The sequence below is a fragment of the Moschus berezovskii genome, chromosome 24 (genome assembly GCF_049115385.1).
Source record: "Moschus berezovskii isolate FMDL1 chromosome 24, NW_MosBer_1.0, whole genome shotgun sequence".
Lineage (NCBI taxonomy): Eukaryota > Metazoa > Chordata > Mammalia > Artiodactyla > Moschidae > Moschus > Moschus berezovskii.
The window spans coordinates 11,298,910-11,311,014 of NC_142483.1; positions in this window are offsets into that span (position 1 = coordinate 11,298,910).

The window sequence follows — 12,105 nt, forward strand, 5'->3', positions numbered from 1 at the left end:
ACACCTTGCATTTCAGGAAGAAATCACACTTGGTTGTGATATATAATCCTCTTCATAGGCTGCTAAATTTAGTTTGCTAGTATTTTGTTGCAGATTTTTACGTCAGTATTCATATGGGATAGTGGTATGCAGTTTCCTTGTAGTGTCTGTATCTGGATTTGGTATCAGGGCCTCATAGAATGAGTTAGCAAGTGTTTCGCCTCTTCAATTTTTTGGAAAAGTTTAAGAACGATTGGTATTAGGTCTTCTTTGAATGTTTGGTAGAATTCAGAAGCAAAGCCATCAGGGCCAGGGCTTTTCTTTGTTGGAGACTTTTGATGACTGATTCAATATCCTTACTAGTTATAGGTCTATTCAGATTTTCCATTTCTTCATTATTTCGTCTTGGTAGGTTTTGTGTTTCTAAGGAACTTATCCATTGCATTTAGGTTATCCCAAGTTGTTGGCATACAATTATTCATAGTAATTTACTCTTAAAATCTTTTGTATTCTGTGAAATTTGTAGTAATATTCCCACTTTTATGTCTGATTTTAGTAATTAGAATCTTTTTTTTTCCATGGAGAGTGTAGCTAAAGGTTTGTCAGTTTTATTGCTCTCTCATAGAACCAACTTTCAGTTTCATTGACTTTCTCTATTTTTCTGCTCTCTGCTTATTTTCTAGGTCCTTAACTTGCTATGGGTCCTCTCCCCAGAAAACTGCCAACATACATCAGAGACTGCATGCACATTCAGTCTCCACAGATCCCTGAAACCTACGGATCTCCATTTATAAATTTTGGTGCTCAAGGGCTTAAAACTCCATTGGTCCCTGGAAGATCAAACTGGGTGAAGGGGAAGGCACAAGAAAAGTGAAGGGACCAGCAGTGACAACTCATCAGGTGCCCCATCAGTGAGAGCCTCTTGCACTTTATTGTGGTTGGGACCTAAGTATCTGCATTTCTCAAAAACTCCTGAGTGAGGCCAGGCTGTTTGTTCTGGTCTCGTTTGCCCCTCTCTAGCTCTGCTTCTCAGGTTAGTTCCCCTCAGCACAAAAGGCATCCTCGCGTAGGCAGGTGTCACCCTGCTTCCTCCCTTCTCTTAACCCCATTTGCAGTTGCCCAGCCCTGACAGTGCCACTTTCTAAACATCTCTGGCTCCGTTTGTCCCCTTTGTGCCCCCCACTTCAGTTTAGTTCACAATGTCCCATGCTTGGAGCCTTGTCCAAGGTCCCCTCACCCCCAGGTGTGATTCCCTACCACCACCTTTGATGCAATTTCAAAGACAAGTTGTCTTAAACTTTTCAGGTGACTTACCAGAGCCTGTGTGATCCTAGCCCTGTCCACATCTCCAGCCTTGTTTCTTTGCCTCTTACTCATGCAGTTCCCACCTCTTGGCCTTTACCTGTCCTGTTTCCCCTACTCAGAATCCTCTTACCCATTTTTTCACTGAACTCCCATTCCTGCTCCTGACCAAGCTTGCCTGTTCCTTCTCTCCTTTCACTCCAATCTAGGCTGAGACACTGTCCGACCAATCCTGTCTGAATTAGAGCTGTTGTGATGATATCCAAAGCCTCTGATGCTCTTTTAAGCTAAACAAGGACCTGGTTATAAGGAGAGAAGGGAGGGGAGTATTTTCTGGACTCCACAGACTGGGACCCTGGTTCTTTCTTCCCTTTCTCCTTTGGGACTCTAAGCTCAGTGCCCTTTGACTGGTCACTTCTGCATCTTTGAAACTTGACTCCAAATTTAAGGGGTCGCAAAATCCAATTGGTCTGTCTGTAATTAGGTATTCTCCCTGGGCCAATCAATTACTGCTAGGGAACTAACAGACTATGCGAACCTGCTTTATAAGCTCGCTCCTGAGTGGGTTGGCGCTACTGGGAAGGAGAGTAAGAGCTAAGTAGACCCTAAAAGTCTCCTGCCACCCTTAAGGTATTGACCCTGTGTTTCCCTCTTGCTGTGTAACTGCCTTCTAATGGGCTGCCTCCCCCAGTGGACACAATCTCTTAGGACAGATGCCAAGTTGTATGTCTATGGGGCCAAAACAGAATGTGCCCAATAAATATTTGTGGAAGGAAGTGCCAAGAAAGCCCAAAGAAAGGACTGGCCTTCAGGTTCATGGAGGCATCACGGAAGAGATGACACTTGGGCCAGGCATGAAGCATAAGTGAGAGTAGAGGTTTAGCAAGAGGGAATGATGGCCCTGAGGCCTGAATTGGTCCAGCCACACACTACTGAGCACCCAATGATGAGCAATATATTGAGTGATGTTGTGGGAGTAGGGTTAGGCCTAGAAATGAGTGAAAAGTCGCTGAAGGAAAGATTAAAATTCTGAAGTGTTTGAGCCAAATGATTCCTCCTCTTGAGCTCCTGCTGAGAGTTGGTTCTCATAGGAGTTAAGACTGTATTATAATTATGTTTGTGTGCCTGTATCCTCTAGCCTCAGGGCCTGTGTGCTTTACATCTTTCTATAACAAATCTCCAGGGTATTTTTTTTCCCCCAAGGGTTGGTTTTTTTTTGATGAAGCTGAATACCCTCATGATAAATGGGGGCTGTGGACAACTCTAGTATTCTATTCAGTACATGTTCATGTAGCCCAGTCATGTTCTTGACTTTGAGGCTACTGAGTTGGGCCAGTCTGGTCCCATCTGCAAGAGTCAGACACAATCCCAGTAGGAATGAGGTTGGTTCTATAACCAAGATAATTACAAAAGTGCAGTTGAGTCTGGGGAATCCCAGCCAATCTCACATCGAAGTGAGTAAGAGCTTAGAAGTCCTCTAGAAGGAGATGGTGGAATTGACTTAAAACAGCAAAGATGTTAGCCAAATTTTCTCTGAACTAAGCAAAGAGTCGGACACGACTGAGCGACTGAACTGAACTGAACTGAAATAAACCTGAACATACATTTGGCACTTTCAAAGACTGTTTATAGCTATCCTTCCATTTCTTTCTCACCATTACAAGTATGTTATTCCCATTTTACAAATAAAGAGCCCATCCCAGGGAGGTGAAGCAATTTGTCAAAGGTCATACAGCATGTAAGAGGAGCTGCCTCTGCCCCTCCACCACTGTCCCCAAGGAAGGATCCCTCACTGCCTGTAGGGAGTTTCAGCTCCTCCCAGACTCTCCTAGGTTCTTTCCAGACCTTGGAGCCTGTGAGTAGGGACCATTCTTCCTCCTTCACTCAGAAAAACATGTATTGATCATCTACTGTGAGAAAGGCATCATCCTTACCTCCTTGTTGTAGCATGCTCTCAGAAGAGCACCAGCACAACAGTCATCTACCTCCAGTGCGTGATTCCACTCATAGGAGATACTCAGAACAGGCAAGTTCAAGGAGACAGAGAACAGACTGGTGGTTGCCAGGAACTGAAGGAGGTGGGGGTGGTGCACAATGGGGAATAAATACCTCTGGATTAGTAAATACTTTGCTCATTGTGTAGAGTGACAATGTATATACGTTCTTAGGTTGGGTTCAGATTAGAACTCCATCAGTTACCAGCTGTGTAACTCAACCTCTCTGAGCTTCCATTTCTTTTAAATTGAAGTAAAATCCCTGTAACATAAAATTAACCATTTTCAGTGAACCACTCAAAAATAATGTATGTATTTGTGTGTAACCAAGTCACTTTGCTGTACACCGAAATTAATACAATACTGTAAGTCAACTATACTTCAAAAATACTTTGGCCATCTAATGCGAAGAGCCAACTCTTTGCATTGGAAAAGACCCTGATGCTGTGAAAGATTGAGGGCAGAAGGAGAAGGGGGCGACAGAGGATGAGATGGTTGGATGGCATCACCAACTCAATGGACATGAGTTTGAGCAAACTCTGGGAGATAGTGAAAGACATGGAAGCCTGGCGTGCTGCAGTTCATTGGGTCACAAAGAGTCAGACATGACTTAGTGACTGAACAACAGCAAAACTTCAATAAATGAAATGAACAACTCGGTTGCATTTAGAATATTCACGTTATGAAATCACATGCTGCTCCTGCTGCTGCTGCTAAGTCACTTCAGTCGTGTCCGACTCTGTGTGACCCCATAGACGGAAGCCCACCAGGCTCCCCTGTCCCTGGGATTCTCCAGGCAAGAACACTGGAGTGGGTTGCCATTTCCTTCTCCAATGTGTGAAAGTGGAAAGTGAAAAGTGAAAGTGAAGTCGCTCAGTCGTGTCCGACCCTTAGCGACCCCACGGACTGTAGCCTACCAGGCCCCTCCATCCATGGGATTTTCTAGACAAGAGTACTGGATTGGCTTGCCATTGCCTTCTCCAATGAAATCACATATCTAATTTCAAAACATTTTAATTGCCCCAAAATGAAGCCTCATGCCCACTAAGTACTTATTCTCCACTGTCTCCCCCTTCCTCACCACCTCATTCACCTCTTGGCAACCACCAGTCTGTTTTCTGTCTCTATGGATTTGCCTATTCTGAATATTTCACATAAATGGAATCATGCAGTATATGACCTTTTCTGTCTGGCTTCTTTCACTTAGCATATTGTTTTCAATATGTTGCTATATGTTGTAGTTCAGTTCAGTCACTCTGTAGTATGCATCAGTATTTCATTCCTTGTTATGGGTAAATACCATTTCATTCTGTAGATATAACACATTTTTTTAGTCCATTTATCTGTTGATGAACACTTTAACTTTTGGCTATTGTGAATAATGCTACAGTGAACATTGGCATACAAGTATCTGTTTGAGTCCCTTTTTCAGTTACTTTGGGTATATACCTAGAAGTGAAATTACTGGGTCACATCATAATTCTATCTTTAACTTTTTAAGAAAGTTACTGTGAAATTTTATATTCCTATCGGCATTATGTGAGGGTTCCAATTTCCCTATATCCTTGCTAACACTTGAGATTTTCTGTGTTTTTTTTACATTATTATTTTATAATAGCCATCCTAATGGGTACAAAGTGGTGTATCATTATGGTGGTTTTGATTTGCATTTTCCACATGATTAATACCAGACCACCTGACCTGCCTCTTGAGAAACCTGTGTGCAGGTCAGGAAGCAACAGTTAGAACTGGACATGGTTCCAAATAGGAAAAGGAGTACGTCAAGGTTGTATATTGTCACCTTGCTTATTTAACTTATATGCAGAGTACATCATGAGGAACACTGGGCTGGAAGAAGCACAAGCTGGAATCAAGATTGCCGGGAGAAATATCAATAACCTCAGATATGCAGATGACACCACCCTTATGGCAGAAAGTGAAAAGGAACTAAAAAGCCTCTTGATGAAAGTGAAAGAGGAGAGTGAAAAGGTTGGCTTGAAGCTCAACATTCAGAAAACAAAGATCATGGCATCTGGTCCCATCACTTCATGGGAAATGGGGAAACAGTGGAAACAGTGTCAGACTTTATTTTTTTTGGCTCCAAAATCACTGCAGATGCTGATTGCAGCCATGAAATTAAAAGATGCTTACTCCTATGACCAACCTAGATAGCATATTAAAAAGCAGAGACGTTACTTTGCCAACCGAGGTCCGTCTAGTCAAGGCTATGGTTTTTCCAGTGGTCATGTATGGATGTGAAAGTTGGGCTGTGAAGAAAGCTGAGCGCTGAAGAATTGATGCTTTTGAACTGTGGTGTTGGAGAAGATTCTTGAGAGTGCCTTGGACTACAAGGAGATCCAACCAGTCCATTCTAAAGGAGATCAGTCCTGGGTGTTCATTGGAAGGACTGATGCTAAAGCTGAAGCTCCAATACTTTGGCCACCTCATGCGAAGAGTTGACTCACTGGAAAAGACTCTGATGCTGGGAGGGGTTGGGGGCAGGAGGAGAAGGGGACGACAGAGAATGAGATGGCTGGATGGCATCACCATCTCAATGGACATGAGTTTGAGTGAACTTCGGGAGTTGGTGATGGACAGGGAGGCCTGGCGTGCTGTGATTCATGGGGTCGCAAAGAGTTGGATACGACTGAGCGACTGAACTGAACTGAAAATGTTTATAGGCTATTTGTATATCTTCTTTGGAAAAATGTCTGTTCAATCCCTTTGCCTATTTTTGAAGTGGCTTGCTTGGTTTCTCCATGATCCAGCGGATGTTGACAATTTGATCTCTGGTGCCTCTGCCTTTTCTAAAACCTGCTTGAACATCTGGGAGTTCACGGTTCACATATTGCTGAAGCCTGGCTTGGAGAATTTTGAGCATGACTTTACTAGCGTGTGAGATGAATGAAATTGTGTGGTAGTTTGAGCATTCTTTGGCATTGCCTTTCTTTGGGATTGGAATGAAGACTGACCTTTTCCAGTCCTGTGGCCACTGCTGAGTTTTCCAAATTTGCTGGCCTATTGAGTGCAGCACTTTCACAGCATCATCTTTCAATATTTGAAATAGCTCAACTGGAATTCCATCACCTCCACTAGCTTTGTTCGTAGTGATGCTTTCTAAGGCCCACTTGACTTCACATTCCAAGATGTCTGGCTCTAGGTCAGTGATCACGTTATCGTGACTATCTTGGTCGTGAAGATCTTTTTTGTACAGTTCTTCTGTGTATTCTTGCCACCTCTTCTTAATATCTTCTGCTTCCGTTAGGTCCATCCCATTTCTGTCCTTTATCGAGCCCATCTTTGCATGAAATGTTCCCTTGGAATCTCTAATTTTCTTGAAGAGATCTCTTGTTTTTCCTATTCTGTTGTTTTCCTCTATTTCTTTGCATTGATCACTGAGGAAGGCTTTCTTATCTCTCCTTGCTATTCTTTGGAACTCTGCATTCAGATGCTTATATCTTTCCTTTTCTCCTTTGCTTTTTGCTTCTCTTCTTTTCACAGCTATTTGTAATGCCTCCTCAGACAGCCAGTTCGCTTTTTTGCATTTCTTTTCCATGGGGATGGTCTTGGTCCCTGTCTCCTGTACAATGTCACGAACCTCCGTCCAGAGTTCATCAGGCACTCTTATCAGATCTAGTCCCTTAAATCTATTTCTCACTTCCACTGTATAATCACAAGGGATTTGATTTAGGTCATATCTGAATGGTCTAGTGATTTTCCCTACTTTCTTCAATTTCAGTCTGAATTTGGCAATAAGGAGTTCATGATCTGAGCCACAGTCAGCTCCTGGTCTTGTTTTTGCTAACTGTATACAGCTTCTCCATCTTTGGCTGCAAAGAAGCCTGGCGTGCTGTGATTCATGGGGTCGCGGAGAATCGGACAGGACTGAGCGACTGAACTGAACTGAACTGCTTGGTTTATTTACTTAATTTTTTTTAATTGTAGCAATTCTTTATATGTATTCTAGACATCAATTCCTTATCAGGTTACATGATTTGCAAATCTTTTTTTCTATTCCATGGGTTGCCTTTTCACTTTGTTGAGAGTGGCTTTTGATGCACAGTGGTTTTCCTGAAGTCCAATTTGTTTGTTTTTTTCTTCTGTTTTCTGTTCCTTTTTTGATGTCACATTCAAGAAATCTTTGCCAAATCCAATGTCCTGAAGCTTTTCTCCTTTGTTTTCTTCTAAGAGTTTTAAGGTTTTAGATTTTACATTAGGTCTTTGATCCACTTTGAGTTATTTTTTGTATGAGGTGTAAGGTAAGGATGTATTTTCATTCTTTTGTGTGTGGATATCAATTTCCCAGCATCATCTTTTGAAAAGACTGTCCTTTCACCCACTGAATGATCTTGACATCCTTGTCAAAAATCATCTGGTTATATATATAAGGGTTTGTTTCTGAACTTGATTCTATTCTGTGACTGTCTATATGCCAGTATGTCTTTATGCCAGTACCATGCTGTTTTGATTACTATAGCTTTGTGTAGTAAGTTTTGAAATCAGGGCATTTTGAAATCAACTTTGTTTTATTTGTTTTCAGGTTGATTTTGGCTATTTTGGGTCCCTTGAGACTGCATATGAACTTTGTGAATGGATTTTTCTATTTCTGCAAAGATGTTGGAAGTTGATAGTTGAAGTTAATAGTTGATATTAAATTTGCATATTGCTTTGGATAGCATTGTCACACCATGAAGGCTTCTCCAGTGGCCCAGTGGTAAAGAATCCTCCTGCAAAGCAGGAGACTTGGGTTTAGTCCCTGAGTCGGAAAGATCCCACTGGAGGAGGGCATGGCAACCCACTCCAGTATTCTTTCCTGGAGAATCCCATGGACAGAGGAGCCTGGAAGACTACAGTTCATTGGGTTGTGAAGAGTCAGATATGACTGTAGCAACTGAGCATGAATGCATGCATGACAATCCATGAACACAATGTCTTTCCACTTACTTATATCTTCTCTAATTCCTTTTAACAACATTTTCTAGTTTTTTTGGTGTGTGTATACTAGTCTTTTCTATCTTTGGTTAAGTTTATTACCAAGTATTTTATTCTTTTTGATGCTAGTGTAAATAAAATTGTTTTCTTAATTTCCTTTTCATGCTGTTCAGTATTAGTGTATGAATATGTAAGACTTTTTGGATGTGGGTTTTGTATCCTGCAGCTTTGCTGAATTCATTTATTATAACTCTTTTGGGTATAATCTTTAGAGTTTTATGTATATAAGATCTTGTCATCTGTGAAGAGAAGTAATTTTACTCATTTTTCAGTTTGGATGTCTTTTATTTCTTTTTACTGGAGAGAATGGAATTATTCTCTGTAGAAGTTTTTAAAAGTATCTATTTCTATGACATCTATCTATTGACTTGGCAAATGTACATGGTCCTTTACCAGGTACTACAGTAGTCTCTGCTACTTCCCTAGAAGTCTATCAGCAATACCTTTCGTATCTTCATGAAATGTGGGAGCAGAGCTACAGGCTACTTTTCCACTCTCCGTGGCAGTCATCTGGAGGTTCTTACCCCACCCTCTGCTACACCTGAGCTCTGGTCCTTCTGCCTAGAATTGTCCTTCCTGGAGCCTTCACATGCTTCTCTGTATCATTCTTGACATTCAGATTTCAGCTCACAGATCGCCTCATCAGGGTGGTCTTACCCAATTCCTCCCTCTCCTGATACCCTCTCTCCCATGTAGGTCTCTGGTTTTATGTTCTTTTCAGCACTTATTAGAATTTTTAAAATTTATTTGTTTGTTGACTGGCTGCATTGGATCTTTGTTGCTGCACTGAGTGCAGGCTTTCTCTAGTTGTGGTGCGAGAGGGTTTCTCTTGCTATGAAGCACAGGCTATAGGTGCAGGGACTAAATAGTTGCGGCATGCAGGCTCAGTAGCTGCAGTTCATGGACTTAGTTGCCCCATGACATGTGGGATTTTCTTCCTGCAACAGGGATTGAGCCTGTTTCCCCTGCATTCGCAGGTGGATTCTTAACCACTGGACCACCAGGAAAGCCTCAGCACTTACTAGAATTTTAAATTATTTTGTAATATTTGTCTCCCCTGTTTAGAAGGTAAGCTCCGTTACGGCAGAGGCCTGTATTCTCTTATTCAGTGCTAAATTAGCATCTGAAATACAGTTTGGGGACAACAAATGTCTGATCAGCCACATGGGACAGGTTTTTATTAGTTTCACTTTACATATCAGAATACGCCAAGCTCAACTTTGAGTATAGCTCTTCATTCACTTCAGTGCATGATTATAAGAGTGGCCTGTACTCAAATTCCACCCCTTTCTTATGTCCCAGCTTCACTCTTAACATCTTTGAAGTGGGGTGATACTTGTACATACCTCACAATGTCAATATGAGGATCAAATGCATTAATAGCTGTAAAATGCTTACACTTGGGGTTGGCACATCTTATTGCTATTCCCCAGCATCCAGTACAGTGCTGGTACAAGGTAGGTACCCAGTAAATAATTGCTGAATGGGGAATTTTATGGTGTAGCAGTTTTACCAAGTCTTCGATAAATATTGGAGTGGATTTTTTTTCAAGCATCCTAGAGATTGTAATGTAGTATAACAGAAGCCACATATAAGGGGAAAGTTTTTTTAAAATCTCAATAGGCTGGCTGTTGAAGAAAGAGAAACAACTATTACCTTGGAACCTGGTTCAGAATGATCATGTGTTTGGCATCCAGAAGTGGGAGTGGGTTGGAAATGTGGCTCGTGGGAAAAGGACTGAGCTGGCTTTCACGGAAAGAAGAGGTGAAGCAGGTGAAAGGAAGAGGGTGTTTCTCCAGGTGTGAATTCACAGTGATGAAGGCCTAGTTCTAGTTTTTTATTACAAGTCACTGTTAATCCCAGCAGGAAGACCCCAGATTTTTCAACCGAACTTGAAGGCAGAGCAATCAATAGGCAGCTATGTGAATCCCACTCTAGAGATTCCACCTTCCTCCCTGCTGCTGCTGCTAAGTCACGTCAGTCGTGTCTGACTCTGTGCGACCCCATAGACGGAAGCCCACCAGGCTCCTCCGTCCCTGGGATTCTCCAGGCAAGAACACTGGGGTGGGTTGCCAATTCCTTCTCCAAAGCATGAAAGTGGAAAGTGAAAGTGAAGTCGCTCAGTCATGTCCGACTCTTAGCGACCCCCACGGACTGTAGCCTACCAGGCTCCTCCGTCCATGGGATTTCCCAGGCAAGAGTACTGGAGTGGGGTGCCATTGCCTTCTCCACCTTCCTCCCTAATATAACCCAGTTTCTTATAGGTGAATTGGGGGTGGGCAGGCACATAGCATGATCACCAAAGGTGGCTGTAAGGGCATAACGTCATCCAACTTGTCAGGGAAGCTCCCAGAGGGCAAGGAAGCAGTGATGTCACAGAAGGGCAATGGGAATCTTTGGGGAGAGAATGAGAGGGGGTTCCATCACCAGGGGAGCCAGCCCTGACCCTTGCTGCTCACCCTCAGTGACAGAGGAGGCAAGTAAGTATGGGTGTTTTTCTTTTGGCCGTGCTTGGTCTCACTTGTGGCATCCAGGATCTTTAGTTGCAGCATGAGAACTCCTAGCTGTGGCGTGTGGGATCCAGTTCCCCAACCAGGGATCCAACCCAGGCCCCCTGCATTGGGAGCATAGAGTCCCAGGCACTGAACCACCAGGGAAGTCCCAGTTTGGGTGTCTTTGATGCTTGTATATTAGGTCTTTTGGGAGAGGGGAGGGAGATAATAAGACTTCTTTCTCAAGTTTCTGCCCTACTTCCCTGGTCCCTTTTTCCCCTGTTTGGTCATTTTTAGGGCTCTCACCTAAACCTACTTCAACACTTGAGACCAAATCTGCTTTATTTATCACACAGGGAGTCCAAGTTAAGAGGCCAGCTGGGGAAAATGTAAGGCATGGATCAGGGAGGGGTTGGAGTGGTGATGTGACTTTGGGATTCAGAGAAAAGTGAACCAGCTTTTGAGACATCCTTTAATCCTTTAAGATCGTAGTATGAAGTCTCCTTACTTGAATGAGTGAAGAACCTCCAGAGGTTTTCAGAATGCTGCTCTCTGCTTAGAAGCCTGCTATTTTCAGGTGGTTACAAAAATGTCTTTAGGCAGATGAGCCCTTTCCTTCCAGAGGATAATTTAAATAGAAATCCATGTGTATATATGTATGGCACAGTGACAAAATTTAATTTGGGTTCAGGTAACTGATATCAGATCCTTTCTGGAAAGTCTCTTCAGACAAGGGAGAAGGGTATCAAGGTAAAATTTCCTGAGTCTCAGAAACCAAAGGGTGAAGCGAGAATGGAAAATATGAGGCCATGTGACAGCTATGATACTTTTGGAGCACCTTCTGCAGATCTAAATTCCCATCAGTAGTTTGGGAACATGAACTCCCAGGTTGGTAGGCGCCCAATATGCTACTAGAGATCAGTGGAGAAATAACTCCAGGAAGAAGAAAGAGACAGAGCCAAAGCAAAAACAACACCCAGTTGTGGATGTGACTGGTGATGGAAGCAAGGTCCGATGCTGTAAAGAGCAATATTGCATAGGAACGGGGAATGTTAGGTCCATGAATCAAGGCAAATTGGAAGTGGTCAAACAGGAGATGGCAAGAATGAACGTCGACATTTTAGGAATCAGCGAATTAAAATGGACTGGAATGGGTGAATTTAACTCAGATGACCATTATATCTACTAATGTGGGCAAGAATCCCTTAGAAGAAATGGAGTAGCCATCATAGTCAATAAGAGTCTGAAATGCAGCACTTGGATGCAATCTCAAAAATCAATGGAATGATCTCTGTTCATTTCCAAGGCAAACCATTCAATATCATGGTAATCCAAGTCTATGTCCC